We start from the raw sequence: 20,085 nt of genomic DNA, 5'->3' as shown, positions 1-20,085 counted from the left end.
GATTTGTTTACTTTCCGACGCTTTGCACTCCTATCGTGTTTTTTTTTATTGTTCTTGTTGGAACATTATGACCCGCCCCTACTGGACATTTGTGGGGGGAAAAGAACTTCATAGCGCATCGAATTTCTCCAGGAAAAAAGATTCCGATTCTGACCTGTGTGGAAAGCCAACACACAACACCGCGCCGCAGCCTCGCCTGATAACCACGCAAAAAGCAGTGGTCCCACTGGATTGCGGAAAACCGACACGGAGGGTGCCTGGTCGCGTGAAACAGAATAATAATTATAGTTTAACGCGGATGAAAGCGAGGGGTTTTAATTTCAGTCGGTGGTTGTCCCGTGATGTGACGGTGCGCCGAGTGGGTGTGCGATCCCATCTGTGCGGATCTTCGAGTGTCACCCAGACGTGTAACTCCAGTTTACTCTCAAACGCAATACGACTACTTGTGTAGGGGTGTTAAAGAGAGGGCCCGTTATGCATGGCAGTCTATGGGAAACAAACACAGTGGGCGGGGCTACGTGTGTGCACGGGGAGATGCCCTCTGCGACGTCCGAGCCAGACACCCTGGGGGGGGCTGGTTCGGCGTTATGATCCCCCGGGGCCCCACCCCTCAAGGAGGGGTTGGGTATAAAAGGGGACGTTATAGGGGCTCGAGTCAGTTATGTTAAAAGCTAACCAGAGAAGACTGAAGACGTCTTAGATAGAGCCCTGGACTCCCCTCGTTCGATGTCCTTATCAGGGCCGAACAGGACTGAGCCAGCGGCGTGGTCCCGAGAGCCAGAGCCGGTGCTCTTCTAAGAGCTGGTCTGGGACTCCGGGTACCGGGCCCGACTTACCAGTGTCGGGCCAAATAGCCTCCCCTAGCCCATTAGTGGAGGACTGAGAGGCAGGCTAGGATTAGCTAGGAAGTGTATCCTTAGCTAGTCGGGTGAGGGGGCCGATACCCCCTCCAGTGCTGTATGCCACGAACGAGTTGTGTAAAATAAATATACGTGTGCCTCCACCTCGGTGTCAAGTGTCTTCACCGGTACTTCAACTGGTGTCAGAAGTAATTCGAACATGGACACGCGGAAGACGGCGCGGGCCAAAGTACCGCGGGAGGAAGACACTGCCGAGATCGTCGAGCCCGACACGGCTACACAGGACATGGTGCAGCCGGGGCCTGATGCCTCCTTACCGGGGCATCGGAGTGAAGAAGGACCACAGCCAGACGCGTTGCGGCTGGCTCACGGGAGGCTGGCGGAGCTGCTGTATGCCGCTGCCGCCACGCTGGAGACCATCACGCGGCTGGGGGCCGGTGATTCAATACGGAGCGAGGCGGGCCAACGACCAGGGCGCCTTCCCGCCATTTCGGAGCAGTCCGAGTTTGAAACTCCCGCCATCGACGCTGCAGCTGTTCGGGGCGTGGCCAGCCTACACATCCGCTCCGACATCGCCGTCGCTGAAGCTGCGACGTCATCACAACCGCGACAGGCGATCCCATCGGCCGCTCGCACCGACGCACAGCCGAGTGGAGGTGACATCTGCCCGCGGGAATCTACAACGACCGCTGCGCTCCATCAGAGGCTGCCCCCGCTGAAGGAGTTCGTCGGCGCGGAGGGGGACTGGGCCGGTTTTCGCAGACGTTTCCTCGCCCATCAGGAGATGGTGAAGTGGTCCGATGAGGAGGCTCTCTGCGCGCTGCCGGCGCTCCTCGACGGCGACGCGCTCGCCGCCCTCACATCGGCGCCAAGAGAGAGGCGGGCTACGTTACCGATGGCGCTGCAGCTGCTGGGAGGGGTCTATGGACCATCGGCTGAATGCAGACAGCAATTCTACGACCGCAAGCGGGGTGAGAAGGAGTCGCCCCTGGCGTATCGAACGAGCCTCCTGGCGATGGCTAAGTCGGCCTTCCCCCGTATGGACGACGACGGCATCGACGCTATGGTGACGGAGAAAATACTCCTCCTGGCTGACGACCTTGACATCGCTGTGGTCGCGCAGGAGGACGCAGAGATGACATCGCTCCAGGCGGCAAGGCTCCTCCACGCCAACCTCCTGTCGCTCCGGCGAAAAGCCAGCAGGGCATCGGCGGGGCGTGCGGTGGCTGCAGCCACCCTTCCGACGGAGGAACTCTACGCCGTCGACCACCGACGGCAACAGGCGACGGGAGTACGGCCGGGCCAGGACGGGTCGGGCCGTTCCGGCCATCCGTCACCTCCGACGCCGCTCCCGCGGTGTTTTAACTGCGGCGTCCGGGGCCACGTCGCCTCGGGGTGCCGCTCTCCTCGTCAGCGCGGGACGACACCTCAACGGGACGACGGGCCTCATCTCAAGCTCCACCATCATAAACCGGCGAGTCGCGGCACCCCACACGTTTGGCCCACACACACACCCGTCACGCACTCAAACACCGCAATGAGAGGGGGGCCGGTATCGCGCACCATCGCACCATCACGCACCACCCCGGGTACTTATATCGAACCCGGCCAGTGGTCCGTGCTGGCCGATCGTGTGGTAGCCGCATCGTCGGGGTCGTCGGCCGTTGTGGGGTACATCGACGGGGTTGAAGTGCGCATCCTGGTCGATACGGGAGCATCGGCGACTATTATTTCGGAATTGATTTACAATATTCTCCCTGTCCGGAGTCGTCCTTTGATGCCTGTTAACATACCATTCTATGCGGCTAACGGGGGCTCACTTGGCATCATCGGACAAATTCGTGCCCAAATTTGTATTGGGGAAATTAAATTGTCTGGGCCGATTTTTGTTTCCTCCTCGCTGGCGGTTCCGTGCCTGCTGGGGACGGACTTCCTGGCCAAAATGCCGATTAGGATATTGATCGACCAGGGATGTATAGAGCTTCCGTCGGGCAGACGCATGGCGTTTCTGCCATCACCGGTTGCGACTCGGACGGCGTGCGCGACGGTGCCGGCGTTCGTAGAGAGAACGGTGCGCGTCCCTCCGGGGGCGCAAATGTTGATACCTTTGAAACTTCGGCGGCCCTTCGCTAAGGGTATTGGGGCCCAAGGGGTTCTGTTGGGGCCGTCTAGGGCCGGAGTTAGTGGACCTCATTTACTTCCGGCCCAGACCATAGTAAGAGGGGACGGTGAACCCTTCATCGCGGTCCTCAATGTGGGCTCGCAGACGGTGGTGGTCCCACAGGGGACCGTGCTTGCTCACGCAACGCCGGTGCCTTGTGAGGAACCCGTCGTAAATCACGCCAGCACTGTCCCTGCGTCGCGACCGCATTCGGACAACGATGAAGGGTGGCTCGAGGCGCTTTGTGCGGGATCGACGGACCTGTCAGATTCAGAGCGTCAACAACTTAAAACACTACTGCGGGAATTTTCCGACGTTTTTAGCCGAAATAAATACGATTTGGGTTGTACTCACCTGCTGCGTCACCATATTGACACGGGTGACAGCGCGCCAATTCGACAAAATCCGTTTCGGTTGAGTCCCGCCGAAAAGGACCATGTCAAATCGGCTGTTGATGACATGTTAGCCGCCGACATCATTTCTCCTTCCACCAGCCCTTGGGGAGCGCCGATCGTCCTGGTTAAAAAGCAGGACGGTTCGTTGCGGTTTTGCGTTGACTTCCGACGTCTTAACAAAATTTCGGTTGCCGACGCATACCCGCTCCCTCGGATGGATAAATCGCTGGACGCCTTGGCGGGAGCGCGATTCTTTTCCACACTAGATTTACTTTCGGGATTCTGGCAGCTTCCTCTGGACGATGATTCTAAGCCTAAAACTGCTTTCCGTACACCGCACGGCCTGTTCCAATTCAACCGGTTGCTGATGGGCTTACACTCAGCGCCGGCAACTTTCCAGCGTTTGATGGAATTGGTTTTGGCTGGATTGCAATGGGAGTCGTGCCTCATTTATTTGGATGACGTTATCGTCTTTAGTAAAACTTTTGACGAACATCTCCAGAGGTTGCGGGCGGTTTTCCTAAAGATGCGGGCTGCTAATTTGAAATTCAAGCCCCAAAAATGCCATTTGTTGCGCGATTCGGTGCGTTATTTGGGGCACATCGTGGGACGCTCAGGTATTGCTACCGATCCCGCCAAAACGCAGTGTGTCAGCTCCTGGCCGACTCCCACCTCGGTGGGAGAGGTCAGGAGTTTCATTGGGTTTGCGTCGTATTATCGACGGTTTGTTGCTGATTTTGCGACAATTGCAAAACCCCTGCACGCTTTAACATCTAAAGGGGTTCGGTTCCACTGGGGTCAAGAGGAGGAGGCTGCTTTCTGCTCCCTTCGGGACGCCCTGGTAAAAGCCCCTCCCTTGATCTACCCAGATTTTTCTAAGCCCTTTTTGCTCGACACCGATGCGAGCAACACGGGTATTGGGGGTGTGCTTTCCCAGGTGGTTGATGGCGTAGAACGGGTGGTCGTGTACGGTAGTCGGGTGTTGTCTCCTGCGGAGCAAAGATATTGTGTCACCCGTAGGGAGCTGTTGGCAATTGTTTACTTCATCCAACAGTATCGCCCATATCTGTACGGTCGGCATTTCACCGTCCGCACAGATCATGCGGCACTACAGTATGCCCTGCGAGTTCAACAACCATCGGGACAGTTGTCTCGATGGTTGGAGGTTCTCCAGGACTTTGATTTTGAAACCACCTACCGTAAGGGCGTTCGCCATACCAACGCGGACGCTCTGTCGCGCATGCCAACCACCTCGGAATGTGCATGCCTCCTGGGGTCGGGACGTTGCAGGCCTTCAGGGGACGCATCGGTTCCGATCTTGGCAGCCACCGACGACGACGAACCCCTGCCTAATAATTCGATCGAACAACAGGGAAGAGATTCCCTGTTGGGGTTGCCCGTCACTGAATGGGGGCGCCTCCAAATGGAGGATACCTCCCTCCTCGGGTGGCGTCGTCGCGTCGGGGGTGCTGGGCGGGTGAAAGGTGATTCAGATGCATGGGAAATGGTGCAAGGTCTGCTGATGCATTGGGACGGCAAATCCCAGCGACATCGGCTGGTGGTCCCCTCTGAGTTGCGAGGCAAGGTGGTGTGGGCCGCGCATGAGCGCCTATTACACCTGGGGACCCAAAAGACTCTTGCACTGCTACAACTTGATTTTTTTTGGCCTGGTATGACGAGGGATGTTGGGGATCTATTGGGATCATGCCCTCGGTGTGCGCAACGGAAACCGCCGGCGCGGGAGTCTAACCCGCCCTTGCAATCGATCAAGGTATCCAGAATAAATGAGCTTGTCGCGCTGGACATTTTGGGCCCATTTCCCGCCACCCCCAGGGGCAATAGGTATTTGTTGACAGGTGTCGAGTATTTTACGCGCTGGCCCATGGCCTGGCCCCTTGCCAACCAGTCGGCAGCAGCCATCGTGGAGGCCTTTGTTCAGGGATACGTCCTGGACAAAGGTGCTCCGGAGCGGCTGCTGACCGACCAGGGCAGAAATTTTTCCAGTAAATTACTTAAACAAGTCTGTGACCTCTTAGGCACGAAGAAAATTCGTACCTCCCCGTATCACCCGCAGACTGACGGAATGGTCGAGCGCCTGCATCGCACCATTTCGTCAATGATGTCACAGCAGGTCTCAGATTCGCAGACTGACTGGGACCTGCATATTCAAGGGGTCTTGGCGGCATACCGGATGGCACCCCATGCAGCTACGGGATTTTCCCCCTTTTACCTCATGTACGGTCGCGAACCCGACCCGCCTGTTCGCGCCCAGCTGCAGATCCCCGACCCGCAAGGAAAAATTAAATTGGCTGACCACGTCAAATTTAATCTGGCCAAATTAACAGAGGCGCGGGATGCTGCTATGTTGAACTCGGAACTCCGTCAAAAGGCGAATGAGCGCCTCAGGCTGGGTCGGGCGCACGTGATACAGTGGAAGCCGGGGGACAAGGCATGGTTGCACTGTCCCCAAGTGCCCCTGGCTACCTCCCCTAAGCTAGTGCGGCCGTGGCGGGGCCCTGTGGAGGTGGTCGAAATTTTGCGACCACAGTGCGTGCGCATTAAATGGGGGAAGCGGCGATGGTTCGTGCACCCCTCTAGGTTAAAACCCTTCGTTGCGGTACACAAACCCACTTCACACATGCGTGGCCAAACGTGTGGGGGGTCGACCGACTCACTGGGTCCGTCTCCGCCGTTCTCACCTAATGCCTTGCCGGCCGTGCCACCTCCAGGTGCATCAAGACTGACGGGATCACGCCCGACCACCCCTTCTGGGGATACCAACGGTCACGCGGCATCGGAGGAGGTCTCACTCCGGGACGGACAATTGCCACCTGACGGTCCGCCACCCGGGGTTACCCCGTGTGAGGGGCCCGCTGCAAGGACGCGCGCAAAAATGCGCAGACTGTTATGAGGCCGGAAGATGTGTATATAGGTTGTGTTCATTGTGTGTTGTGTGGGTGGTGTGTTCTCTGCCCATTGAAATGTACATACGTTGGGTTCACCTGGTGTTGTGTGTATGGTGGGTTCCCTGCAAATTGTATATAGGTTGTTTTTTTCTACGGAATTCGTATTTATTCAAGGGGGGGGGGGGTGCGTCGGGTTGTTTTCTCTTCTTGCTGTTGCATTTTGTTGTGTTCTTGTTGCCGTTCTTGTTATTGTTGAAAATTAGTGAGGCACACGCGCGGTTACGGTATAAATTCATTTTTATTGTCATTTTGTATGTTGGCAGCCGGGACGGCTGCGAGCTATGCGGGGGGGGGGTGATGTAGGGGTGTTAAAGAGAGGGCCCGTTATGCATGGCAGTCTATGGGAAACAAACACAGTGGGCGGGGCTACGTGTGTGCACGGGGAGATGCCCTCTGCGACGTCCGAGCCAGACACCCTGGGGGGGGCTGGTTCGGCGTTATGATCCCCCGGGGCCCCACCCCTCAAGGAGGGGTTGGGTATAAAAGGGGACGTTATAGGGGCTCGAGTCAGTTATGTTAAAAGCTAACCAGAGAAGACTGAAGACGTCTTAGATAGAGCCCTGGACTCCCCTCGTTCGATGTCCTTATCAGGGCCGAACAGGACTGAGCCAGCGGCGTGGTCCCGAGAGCCAGAGCCGGTGCTCTTCTAAGAGCTGGTCTGGGACTCCGGGTACCGGGCCCGACTTACCAGTGTCGGGCCAAATAGCCTCCCCTAGCCCATTAGTGGAGGACTGAGAGGCAGGCTAGGATTAGCTAGGAAGTGTATCCTTAGCTAGTCGGGTGAGGGGGCCGATACCCCCTCCAGTGCTGTATGCCACGAACGAGTTGTGTAAAATAAATATACGTGTGCCTCCACCTCGGTGTCAAGTGTCTTCACCGGTACTTCACTTGCATGCAACTGACCAATCATTCCAGTTGCAGGATCCTCCTGAAACGCAGTCTTGAGACTCGGGTGACGTTTTCCTGGACAACATTAAGGCGATGTACTGCATGCATACAATTGCCCCGTTTTGTAGATTCAAACAGAAGCATTGTCCTATGCAAGATATAAGAATTGTCCCATCTGATATAACCCTCAATGTCTCATCTAATACAGAACCCGTGTCTCATCTAATACAGAACCATTGTCTCATCTGACACAACACTTGTCTCATCTGATACCGAACTCGCATGTCATCTGACACTGAACATCTAACAAGATACATCGTCCTATCGGGCAGAGCGATCTCGTGTAAACCAGTAAATATATTGTCCGTCATTATTCGATTCAATAAACCAATAAAATCCGGATTCAAGCCCCGCACGATTAAACCAGGTTGTCGCGTTGACCGAGGGAATGACGATGGTCACTGATTGCACGGACCGTACACACTACGACCGAATCACACCGTACGATGATCGCACTTTGTTGCCAGTTAGAATGTGAGGAAAGCCTCAGTTTCAACTTATTAGGAAGCCAATTGAGCCGCGTGCACTTTGACACCGACATTGAACACCTCATTTGTTTCGAGCTGCCTGCTTTGTTGCGTTTTAGTTGTTGTAGTCCTAACCCCGCACCTCCGATTAGCACGGCTGGCTACGTACGGTGCGAAAGAAGTTCAACATACATGCACACTGTCTCGAGGAGGAAGAGGGGGGGCGCTTTAGACAGATGTTTAATGAGCGCAGTCGACTAATGGCTAAGAGAGACGTAGTAATCAGTAGAAACCCATACTACCCCAACCAAAAAGACCTCAACGACTTGAACAGAGATCTTGGTCTCACCAAGTCCAATGCCGAAGCTTTTGACGTCTAGGCTCAAGCAGTGGAATTTGTTGAATGAAAGTCGCAGATCAGAGGAAGCGTCACCAACCTTTTTGCAGCTTCTTCACCCGTCAAGATGGGCTCTGCTTCTGCCACAATGTGACCAGTTTGTTCGAGGCAATCGGAATCGCCTGTAACCAGAATGAGTGGCGCCTCTTCATTGACAGCTCAAAGCCGTGCTGCTCTATAACGGTAACAAGTACCCGTCTCTTTCCCTGGCTCACTCGGTGCACCTCAAAGAAGAATTACAACAGCATCAAGACTTTGCTGGACGCCTTGAAGTAGGATGAGTACGGCTGGGAGGTGGCATTCCTGATTTTTGGGAGGGGGGGGGATTAGGAGGGGGGGGGGGGGATTTGGGGAGGGGGCGATAAGAGAGAGGCGGTGGAGTGGAGGCAAAGCTCCTACAGATGTTGGGTTCGAATACATCACAGGGTGTTTGTGTGGACGCGCTGTAGCCGGGGTGACAAGGAACACGGTGGATTTGTATTATTCTTTATTTCGGTTGTTCATCAAAGAAAGCCACACTGAGTCTCGTGACTCCTTTGGAGGAGGATCTTGCCAGGTTAGGGCAGTCGCGGGCGCATGATTGCTACGCGTATGCATACATGTTGAACTTTTTTCGCACCGTGCGTAGCCAACCGTGCTAATCGCAGGCTCTGTGCAATCCCAATTGAGTAACTTCAGCTTACAGCGTCTCTCGACTGATCGACGCTGCCTTGCCATGTGATTACACCTTCCATGTGATTACAGATGCAACTTTAACAGTAAACATATATTCAGCTGACTTACACCACTCACCAGCCACTCACCACTCACACTCACCAGACACCCACGGACTCACCTCTCGCATAGCGGCATTCATCAGATAATCAGCGGTCGCCCGGTAGACTCAAAACTCACTGGACATGTATGTACGTTGAACTTCTTTCGCACCGTACGTAGCCAACCGTGCTAATCGGAGGTAGAGGGGAAAGGACCAAAAAAACGCATAAGCTGTTCTAAAGAAATTCGTTTTGAATCTAGACTTTAAAATGCATAGCTTCAGTGGCTTCCGAACATCGGAGGGAAGAACGTTCCAGACGGCCTCTAGAAGCACATCTCACCTGACACTCACCACTCCTCATAGACACGTGTCACCCATGACGTTGCCATTTAGCCCGTATTGCTCTACGTCTGATTAATAGTCATGTAACTTAATTTCTATTGCACCCTTGATCGGTCCAAACATAATCCGCACGAGCCGTCTTGCGCTCCGGGTTATTTATGATTTAATATCGATTTATGTTTGTGCAGTTCATTTGCGATGTGCCGTGTGACACGGCAGTTGTTTTCGCGCTCATTTCTCATCGCTTCCTCGCTTCAGTGATGGTGGTGACCCGAGGTCACTCTCACGAATGCGACTCGCCCGTGGTTTCTCGAGGTCTCTCCTGGGGCGCCACAGTGGCGAGATGTTAACCACCTCGCCTAATATGCAGGAGGTCATGGCTTCGATCTCCTGTATATTTGGAGTTTGCGTGTCTCTCTCCCGTGGTTGTGTGGATTTGTGTTGCTTTGTTTATCCAGGTTCAAGAGCCCAATGGCTCACAGGGCTATACCAAATACATGAAACTGAAAAAACTGAAATATCCTCCTCCGGTGTTTCCCTCCACCCTTTAGAATCGACGTTCAGAGTATTTGGCTGCGATAAATGTCCACGTGATAAGCCGCTTCGTTGGGCTATCATTTGTGCCAAGTTCGCTTCTGAAAGAGAACTATGTAGCTCGGTGGGCCTTACCTGGTCAAATAAACATTTGTTTCATCAACTTGACTTGCCCGATGCCCTCCACGCGCAATAGCGCGGTTTTTCCGGCAGGCGGCGCGCCACTAATTGCGGTCACCCGTTGTGAACGTTAAAGGCGCAGCCCTGCAATTACTGGTTCGCGCCCCTGCCAGCAGAAGGGCCTCCACCAGCAGGAGCTCTGGAGAGCTGTAAAGAATCCCCCTTCCCCACTAAGAGGGTATCTTTCGGCCCACTATTTCACCGCGCTGGCGAGATGTTCAGAACCTCAACTCTGGTATGCAGGAGGTCGTGGGTTCGATCGCGACCCTGACTCCGGCTGTATATTTGGAGTTTGCGTGCCTCTCTCCCGGTGGTCGCGTGGATTTGTCTCCCGGATCTTCCGGTGCTTCGCTCCGCATTAACAAACAACGCGCGTTTCGAGTATTTGGCTGCTACGTGGATGCGCCACGTTGATGAGCGATCAATCGTGGCCAAGTCGCTTCGGAAAAAGAGAAGCACAGAGACAATACTAATCCATACCGATAACAGTGATGTACAACCATTTGTCATTGCAACGTTTATCCTATGGGCAGACTTTGCCCCTTCCATACCGATGTGGAATCTTTTTTCTTTCGGTTTTGTTCCACCACCGTCTCAGAACTGCCGACGGATACGGGCAATCACCCAAGATGGATCAAGCTGGGAGAGAACGCTGTCGGATGTTGTATTCATATATATATATATTTTTAAATATTGATTTCAGTTTATCGCCTCCAAATTATTCACGAATGCCAAAGAACGCGCAGCCCCGCGACCCTGCCGCCCACGCCCAACACTCTCCTCTCTCCTCCCCCCACTCCCTCCCACTCCATCCTCCCAGTGGAGTAGCCATCGAGTCGTGTGCAGGCGGTGCAACTGCACCAGGGCCCACGGGTTGGAGGGGTTCCAAACAATTCCCATCCACTCCACCCTGGACGGAAGGGGCCCATGCCAAGCACGCTACGTCACTGCCCCCCGCCCCCCACTCTTTAACCCCCACCCCAAGCATGTAACCTGTTGTGCGAGGAGTCATTTGGGAATGGGGCAGCATAACCAAAGAGACTCAGGGAGAGCCAAGGGAGAGAGAGAGAGAGCCGATACATCAATGGAGAGTGGGCAGGACAGACGAGAGATAGAGGGACAGAGAGAGAGAGAGGGAGACAAGGGGGAGAGAGTCAAGAGCGATCGTTTAGAAAGGCAATTGAGGACGTGGGAAGAGTCAAGAGGAAGCACGTGGGAGAGTCAAATGGGATTTGGGGGAGACGGCAATCCACCCACTCCACAATCACCCTTCATCCCCCCCCCCCCCGGCAAAAAAAAACCCAATGCCCCCTGTGCGCCGGAGACAAAATGCTGTCTCATTGGCCGGGCCGGGCATTAAAGGCAGGGCTTTCCACAACCGCCTCCCTCTAACCACGCGTCCCCGGCCACCTTTAACCGCCGATGCCCGCCCACTCATTCCCACTGCACTTACTCGCCGCCGAGAGCAGCAGCAGCAGCATCAGCAGCTGCTGCAGCCAGCCAGCCCGCCAGCCAGCCTCCTTTGCACCGCCCGTGCCCGTGCCGTGCCGCCCACACGCACCGGGAGGGTGAGGAGCAGTCGGATCCAGGAGGAGCAAGCAAGGAGGTCGAGTCGGGAAGGAGGGGGAAGAAGCGGACATCAGCAGCGCTTGTTTTCTCCCCTCGACTGCCACTCTGCGACAAACAGGAACTCGAAGGTGCGACTGAGTACGCGCGCGCGTGCGTGCGTGTGAAAAGTGTGAGTGTCACTGTGCATCGAAGTGTCGGCGTGCGCCGTGCCGGCCTTCGTCAGTGCTCGCTAACAGCACTTGCCCCAAAAAGTATGTTGAGACTACACGGGCGAGCTTTGCGTTTGTCTCTGTCGATGCCGGTGGCGCTACTTGCACAGAGACAGGCGTGTACACACACGCGCACACGCGTGCATACGCATGCACACGTGCACGCGTGCATCTTCCGTAGACTCTTGGGGCAATGCGTGAGCGCCTATTAAAGACGTTAAGCGAGGGTGTTTTTTTTTGCCACCACGCTTGCCCGCCTTTGTCTCCCCGCGGATATAGGTCGACTACGGCTGAGTCGATCTATATGCGACGGCGAATGTCACTGATGTTAGCTGTGTGACCGGGGTATCGAACTCATGTCGCCGAGCTCGTAGGGCGCAGTGCGCTCATCATTGCGCCACTGCTGTGAACAACGCATTCACACGCTCACTCACATACACAGCAGCAAAGACAAAGATCCACCGTGTAGACATTTAACAGAACTGTTGGGGCATGTTCTGTGAGCGAGCAGCTATGAAGAAAGGCTCGGAATACGAATGGGCGGGTGGCCAACACGTCGCTCAGCCGCCTTTGTCTCCCCAGTACTGAGGGTTACTCACCGGCATCAGGCATTCATTTGAGGCCGAATCGACCAGGGGGAGGCTCAGGAGAAGTTCACATATCGCCACTGTTAGTGGTCGTGAGCGGGAATCGAACTCGGGTGGCCGAGTTCCAAGGTGGAGTGCGCTGACCACTGTGCCACCGCTCCCCATTGCTGCTCGTACACACACGTACGAACGTATACATATGCGCACGCATGCAAACACACGTACATACACGCACACACACACACGTATAAGCATACCTACATATACCTACACATATACCTACACGTGCACACCCACCATTGGTGGTAGGGTTCAGCTCTCACAATGCAAGGTCTGCGCGCGGATATCCTGTTGTAGGAATTTTGTTTGAATTTTGTAGGAATTTTCCAGCGGTTGTCCTATGGATAGACTTGCCCCGACATATGAATGTGGAATTTCCCTCGCCGGCTTCGAGCCGTGAATAGAGGTGAGCGCACCCTAACCTACTGCGTATCTGTGAAAAACTCCTGGACGTCCATGAAAAAAGAGCTTACAGCTCGTCGGATACCTCCGGTATGAATACATTTTCTCATTCTGATTGAGCAGGAGACGCCTTGCCGAGCACGCATGCGGTGACGAGAGGCATCCGGTAGCAGTTCTCAGGACTGACGGAGCGGTTGCTTGAGAGCTGCAGTTAGCGAGCACCTATTGTGGCCTCAACGGGCGCGCGCACGTGGTGGGGGTGGTGTGGTCAGGTTCGCGGCGGGGGTCGCCTCTGTCTCGCGAATGCCGATGCTGAAACAACTGATTGCTCGTGTGAGGTTGAGTTGGCATTCACGAGTGGTCGTCGCCGGAACCCGCACCAGATATGACGAGCCGCCGATGTTGCCCCGTGTCTGGGGATCGAACCCAACTCCCAGCGTCTGAAGCGCAGTGCGATCATCGCAGCACCGCCGCTACCCACATGAAGACAGCGATAAAGATTCCGCCACGTATACCCTGAACAGGGCTGTTTGGTGCAAGTGCTGCTAGCGAGTAGCACGCGCCTATGAACGTCGGTACGACACTCGAGGTGGTGGTTGTGTGGCCAGATTCCACGCCCGGCTGCCTTTGTCTCCCCGGTGGCGATGTTTGCACACCGCCACCATGTACCCACTTTGAGGCTGAGCCAACCTAATGGGAGGCCAACGACCAGTTCAGATATCCGCCACTGATATTGGTCGTGAGCGGGAATCGAACTCAGTTCGCCGGCTTCATAGCGCCACCGCTCCGCACACACGCGCACACGGAAACATGTCAATGCAGTCCACATCCACTGACACGTAGCATACGCGTATGTAAATACACGGACAATACGCAGACCTATGCAACACGCACAAGATTTTACAAACTGTTGGCCGGTGCGGTGATGTTTTGGCACCACGCCCTCGGCCGCCTTTGTCTCCCCAGGGCTGACTTAACGCAGCGCACACGAGGCACTAAATGTAAGGTTGATCTGACCCAGGGATAGACTAAAGAGAAAATTCAAATGTGAATTGTCAGTGATGAATTGTTTGACGCACACACACACACGCGATTACATCGCAAGGTGTGTGTGTGTGTGCAGCGGTTAGCGCGCTGCGCTACGAACCCAGAGACCCGAGTTCGATAGCCGCTCACGGCCAACACCGGTGACGATTATCTGAACCGGTTCTGGGCCTCCCCTAGGTCGACTCAGCCTCATGTGACCACCTGGTGCGATGTGTAAACAAACATCGCCACTGGGGAGACGAAGGCGGTCGGGCGTGGTGTTGGCCTCCTACCCCCTCGTGTGCCGTGCCGGCCTTCATAGGTGCTCGCCAACAGCACTTGCCCCAACAGTCTGTTAAAGGCTATGCGGGAGATCTTTGTCTTTGGTATGTTAAGTTGTGAAATGCTTGTGTATAAATGTTGCGGCTGATCTGTCCTAGTTTCCACATATTATCATTTATTTGCCTGTTACGCGTTAAGTAATTATATTCGTGGCAATAGCCTCTGCCACTGTCACCCATACAGCGTGTGACTGTCTGGAATATAAACGCATTGTGTGTTTCTGTGTGCGAGTGTTGGTCATTTATAGCATTTATTTGTGGTTAGCGCGCTGCACTCCGAACCCGACTAACCCGAGATCGATTCCCGATCACGGCCAACACCAGTGACGGATTATTATCTGAACCAATCCTGGGCCTCCTCTAGGTCGACTCAGCCTCAACTTAGTACCTGGTGCCGATTTTAAACAAGACAAAGGCGTTGTTGTTGCTGGCCACACACCCTCTCGTATGCCGCGCCGGTCTTCATAGGTGCTCGCGAACAGCACTTGCCCAAACAGTCTGTTACAGGCTATACGGGGGGGTCTTTGTTAGTCACAGTGCGTCATCAGATGTTTACGTGTGTGAGTGTGTGTGTTAGCGTGTTTCACTTTGCCCAAATCTCGGTTAAGGCTATACCGGGGAACTTTGCCTTTTTGTCTTTGCGTCCGTGTGTCGGGGTGTGTGTGCGTGCGCGTGTGTGTTAGTGTGCGTGCGCACGTATCACTGTGTCTATGTGCTAGTATTTGTGTGTAAGCGTGCGTGCGCGCGTGTAATCTATGAGTTCACATTTGTCAGACACGGGATCGGTGGAGGTTAGCAGTACAATGCTACGAACCCCCCCCCCCCGCCCCCCCCAACTTAGTTAGATTTTCGGGTCACAGCTAAGATAATTATCAGTAGCGAACGATATCAGAATCTTCGTCGTTTTTGCTCGAGGATCAAAGGTCAAGTTGTCATATTCAAAGCTGTTCATGCCACCGTGGTATTCGCCAACGGTGGCGACATGTTAACTACCTCGCCTCTCTATTTGGAGTTTGGCACTTCGTCAGTTAGACTGATGGCCTTAATCTAAGTTGTCTTGTGGTTGTTGTTGTTGTTTGACTTGCATCCCACTGGGATTTTTTTCTCAATATTTTGCCGTCTTTTCTTGGATTTTCTGTTTGCACTCAGTCACATATTCACTTTAAGATGTTTTTTGTTCATGTTTTTGTTTTTTTGTTGTTGCGGTTGCACCCGATTCAAGAGCCGATTGGCTCACAGGGCTCTATACCTAATACATGAACTTGAACTTGAAGAACCATTGTTTGTGGCAAGGTCGCTTCTGAAAGAGAGCTTCCCAGTGAGCCTTACCTGGTAAGATGAAACATAAACAAACATACGGGACCTGTTCCAGCCAAGCATCCGTTACGATCATTTACAACAACGCATACTTGGGAGGGTTTTGTTTTTTCCCCCCGCACATCAGTTGCATTTCGACTTCAGTGCAGGCATCACATGTCGAGTAGCCAACGATAGCACCCCCCCCCCACCACCGCAACATTTTGAGACATCACACGGAGTTTCAACCACTCCAATGTTCCCTTGTTCGCCCAGGGTTGGGCTGGGGGTAGTGGTGGGGGTGGCTGCTCACTCAAAGCCCCACGTCAAACGCTCTGCCGTTTCCCACATTTGAATTCGACGCGGCGGTGAGCAGAACCGGAGACACGAGGCAGGAGGCAGAGGGAACCCTCATTGGGTCATTTTTGGTCACGTTTCAGAGGTAATTGATTTTTTTTGTCTGTGTTGAAACTCGCGGCCAGGAAAAAAACGCTTCACTGTAATGTGCCCCTGTGCGTGTCATCGTGTGTGCTCGCTAACTGCACTTGCCCCAGGAATCTGTTGAGGCTTTATCCTTGTGATTGTGTATTTGGGTCGAGCGGTGGTGCAGCGGTTAGCGCTACGCTGCGCCACGACACCCGGCCACCCGAGTTTGATTCCCGCTCAACACCGGTGACGATTATCTGAACCGGTCCTGGGCCTCCCCTAGGTCGACTTAGCCTCAAATGAGTGCCTGGTGCGATGTATGCATGTCGCCACTGGCGGCCGCGCGTTGTTTCTCGGCCACCTATCCCCTCTTGTACTGTGCCGGCCTTCATAGGTGCTCCTCGCTAACAGCACTTGCCCTAACAATCTGTTAAGGCTACACGGGGGATATTTGTCTTTGAATATCAGTTCAAGTTGTAATAGATGTCTATGACAGTGGCTGGCTGGAAATATAATATTGAATGATAAATAAGCAAGCGTTGTGCATCACCACGAGTAAATAAACTAAAAACATTAGTCTGCCAATCCGATGGGTCTTCTTGGAGTGGCTCTTGTTGAGACACGCAGACTCGTCAATAACCAGAGTGGCCTTGCAATGGGAATTATATAATAGGCAATGTTTCGGGCAATGGTCCTTCTTCATAGCACGGATAGCATTTCTTATTGTGCTTAGTTCGAATCCCGACCGTGGGTAACATCAGCAGCGAGTGATATGTGAACCCCTCTCTTCACAAACCGGCGATGAACCGGCGTGGTGAAGTATGGTCATACAACCATCATGAACAAAAGGCGTGGGGAGGGCCTCATCATCCAGCAGTGGATTGAGATGTCCGTGAGTGATAGTTCTCTATGAAAGCATGTGGCTGTCCAGTAGTTCTGTAGAACCCTATGAGAGTTGATGGCTTTCACTTTAATTATGGATTTCTATGGAAGTGAATGGCTGTCTTTTTAATAATGCATGCCTGTGAAAATGAAAGACTCTTTTGAATAATATATCTCTAATAGAGTGAAAGTCTAGTTTTAATGGTTGTCACTTTAATATGTAATGGCATTCCGCAAATATTCTTCGGGCGAGGTTCATTGTTGTTGGATTTTTAAAACTTTGTAATTTCAGATGGGTTTTTGTCAGACTGTAGGGATTTTCAGTTCGCTCAAGGTGACATAACAACAACAACCCAATTCGTACAAGAAAAACCCCCGCAGACAAATCATCCCAACACCGTAGATGTGGATCACAACGGTGTGACGATGCGATACAGCGCCACCAAGCCCGAGTCGACGAGCCGTAGGCGGATACCGGTAAAGTCGCACGGCATTGTGGGGCAAGCGACTTCAAAGTACCCGAGTGACGACGACGACGCTTGGTGCGCCTGATTGGTCAGGCGACTTTACCGAGACAGCCACTGGGGTGGGCTGCGGTGGCGTCGGAGTGTGGTTGGCATGGGCCCTCCCTGGTGCAAATCATTTTTAAATGGGGCCCTCTGACCAATTCCCCCCGCCCCAACTTCCCCTCTATGTAGCTTGGCGCCAGGGTCCCAGGCGAACGGTTCGGGTCAAGCCAGGTCCTCTTCTTGCGTTTGCCGTCAAAGTCCTACGTCCAAAGTCACTCCATCCGATCGATCCCATCGCCGCTTGATCCACATCGCTCAGCCTTCTCACACCACCTCCTTCTCTCCGTCGCAAGGGACAGTCGTCGACGATGTGGATGGACGGCTCTCTGCTGGGCAGCTCTGGAGTCATCTGTTGTAGTATTCGTAGGGGTGGCACACAGAGACGGTGCCAAACCAGCGTGCCAATGTGCCCAATATCCACGCAATATTCTGTTGAGCCTGCTCCAAGACAATCTGGATAGCTGGTGCCAATTTCCTCGAGTGATTGATGGGTGGTGGAGGTGTAAGGCAACCCGATCTGAGCCCAGGGGGACTGGGGGTTGCTTGCCTGGATCGGGTTGAGGATGCGGTTGGAGTTTGTTTGGATGGTTGGCTAGAGTTAGCGCAGAGTCTTTTTGAAGAGTTTACTCTGCCACCCCAAACTGATCGCTCCTCCCCCCGTGTCCATGAGCGGGGAGTACTGCACCTGCCCCCCCCCACTGCCCTCCACCCCCACCCCTGCCCCCCATCCCTCCCTCCCAAGATCCCTCCATTGTGTCGCCACTGCCCTTCGCGGTGACGCAATCTCACCGTGGCAGTCTCCTTCACCTGGGATAGGATAATACCCATTAAATACAACAATGCACTGCTCCATTTCATATTGTCATTGGCGCGCAGATGAGAGTGGAAAACGAGTGGGCAGGCACTGAGCCAGAGCCCGTGGTGGGGGCGTGGGGGGGGTGGATGTGGGGGAGGGGAGTGGGCAAGGGGCATGAACACGCAGGAGGTACTAGGGCAGCGGAGGAAGGTGGGAGCATTGAAATAACAGTCAAGGTCGTAGGGTCACCTATCCTGGGACTTGCCCAGCAGGGCTTCGTCTTTCACCGAACATCCTCTGGGTGACTGGAAGACCTGGGATTGGGCACCCGGCTCGTAGGCAACAGCCATCACGAGGGGTGTACTGGATATGGTGTGCCGGGTGCGGAGATGTATGTACGTACGTGCGTTGAACTTCTTTCGCGCCGTACGTAGCCGTGCAAATCGGAGGTGCGGTTAGAAGGGAATATTATACATATACATTCCGGCTGGCCGACCTGGCTGGAATTAAGAGCTTGTGTCGGGAGGTTCCCACTTCGCAATGCATGGCTACGGTCTTAGTGAGCATCTGAATTGCTTTGTCGGCCGCGATTCGAATGTTGTGCTCAAAGTTTCGCATGGATGGGTGCATGGGCCCGCTTGGCCCGACTCGGGTGGCCACCTCTTACGGTTATCCCAGGGCAGTCCTCTCTTGTCATTGGGGCCGTCCATAAATGACGTCACGCACCTGGGGGGGGGGGGGGGTCAGACATTTGTGACGATGTGTGACGAGGGGGGGGGGGGATTTGAGAAATGTGACGTCACATCAAAATGCGCAACTTTAAATAAATATAGACAACACGTTCTACTTAATTAAATAGACTTTTTAATAAATGTTTTCTCCTACATCATCAGAGTGCAGCGCCACATTAAATACGCACTACAATGACAATAGTTTAAAGCGATTTGAAGCATGTTTTATTGGGGGGGGGGGGGGGCAGAGCTTTGTGACGTCATATTCGAGAGGGGTCTGACTTTTTGTGACGCCGTGTGACGAGGGGGGGGGGTCAAAAATCGTCAAAAATTGCGTGACGTCATTTATGGACGGCCCCACCTCCGTAATAGAACACCACCGAAGACAACGCATCCACTTGGAGTCATTCCCCTCTTCTGGTACTGAGAGATGTATTGCTCTTCCCGTGACGTGCCCCGGTGTCCTGTACCACAGGCCGAGCTTGAGCGCCAGCCAACCCGAGGGCTTTGCAGTGGTGGCGGTGGCGTGTGTCTGTGGAGCGGTGGTGCAGCGGTTAGCGCTACGCTATAAACCCCGGCGACCCGGGTTTGATTCCGGCTCACGGCCAACACCGGTGACATATTATCTGAACCGGTCCTGGGCCTCTCCTAGGTCGACTCAACGGTCTATAAAGTCATCGTCACTGGGGAGACAAAGGCGGACGGGCGTGGTACTGGCCACCTACCCCCTCGTGTGCCGTTTCGGCCTTCATAGGTGCTGCTCGCTAACAGCACTTTCCCTACAGTCTGTTATGGCTCTACTGGGGGATCTTTGTCTTTGTTTGGTGGTCATAGCCATAAGTTGGCTGTCTCGCGGATGCACAATATGCGTCGAAATAACTCGTTAAGATTTAAACGTAACACTGATTGCATTTCAACCCGCACCCCCCCCCCCCCCAATCTCTTTTACCCAACATCGTCCCAACATTGGAGAGTCAACGACTCACGGGCACAAAGCACGTCCTCGTGGAGCGCTGCCCAGGGTCACCACGGCTCATCGGCGAGCCGTGCCCAGCCACTGATTGCCAAGGAGATAAGGAGGCCGTTATTAGGGCGAGTAGCCTCTGCGTAAACAGCGGGTCCCTTGAAAGAGCAGCGGCGCGTAAATCATTCACAAACACATTGAGGTCAAGGTGTCTCGCTGC

General features: G+C 54.1%; 1 protein-coding gene across 2 annotated transcripts in view; it reads left to right on the top strand.

Annotated features, from left to right (window-relative positions):
• The first annotated feature begins 11,350 nt into the window (after positions 1-11,350).
• LOC133347515 (nucleosome assembly protein 1-like 1) overlaps positions 11,351-20,085 on the top strand; it is a 74,180-nt gene continuing 65,445 nt past the window's right edge. Inside the window, exon 1 of one of the 2 annotated variants that reach the window (XM_061559839.1) lies at positions 11,351-11,704. The gene's annotated coding sequence lies outside the window, so the exon portion shown is untranslated. The remainder of the gene's footprint in view (positions 11,705-20,085) is intronic. The other variant, XM_061559840.1, reaches the window with a different exon arrangement.

This window comes from Lethenteron reissneri, chromosome 26 (assembly GCF_015708825.2).
Source record: "Lethenteron reissneri isolate LAM-NWPU_2019-01 chromosome 26, ASM1570882v1, whole genome shotgun sequence".
Classification (NCBI taxonomy): domain Eukaryota; kingdom Metazoa; phylum Chordata; class Hyperoartia; order Petromyzontiformes; family Petromyzontidae; genus Lethenteron; species Lethenteron reissneri.
This window is presented reverse-complemented; position numbering and strand designations above follow the sequence as displayed.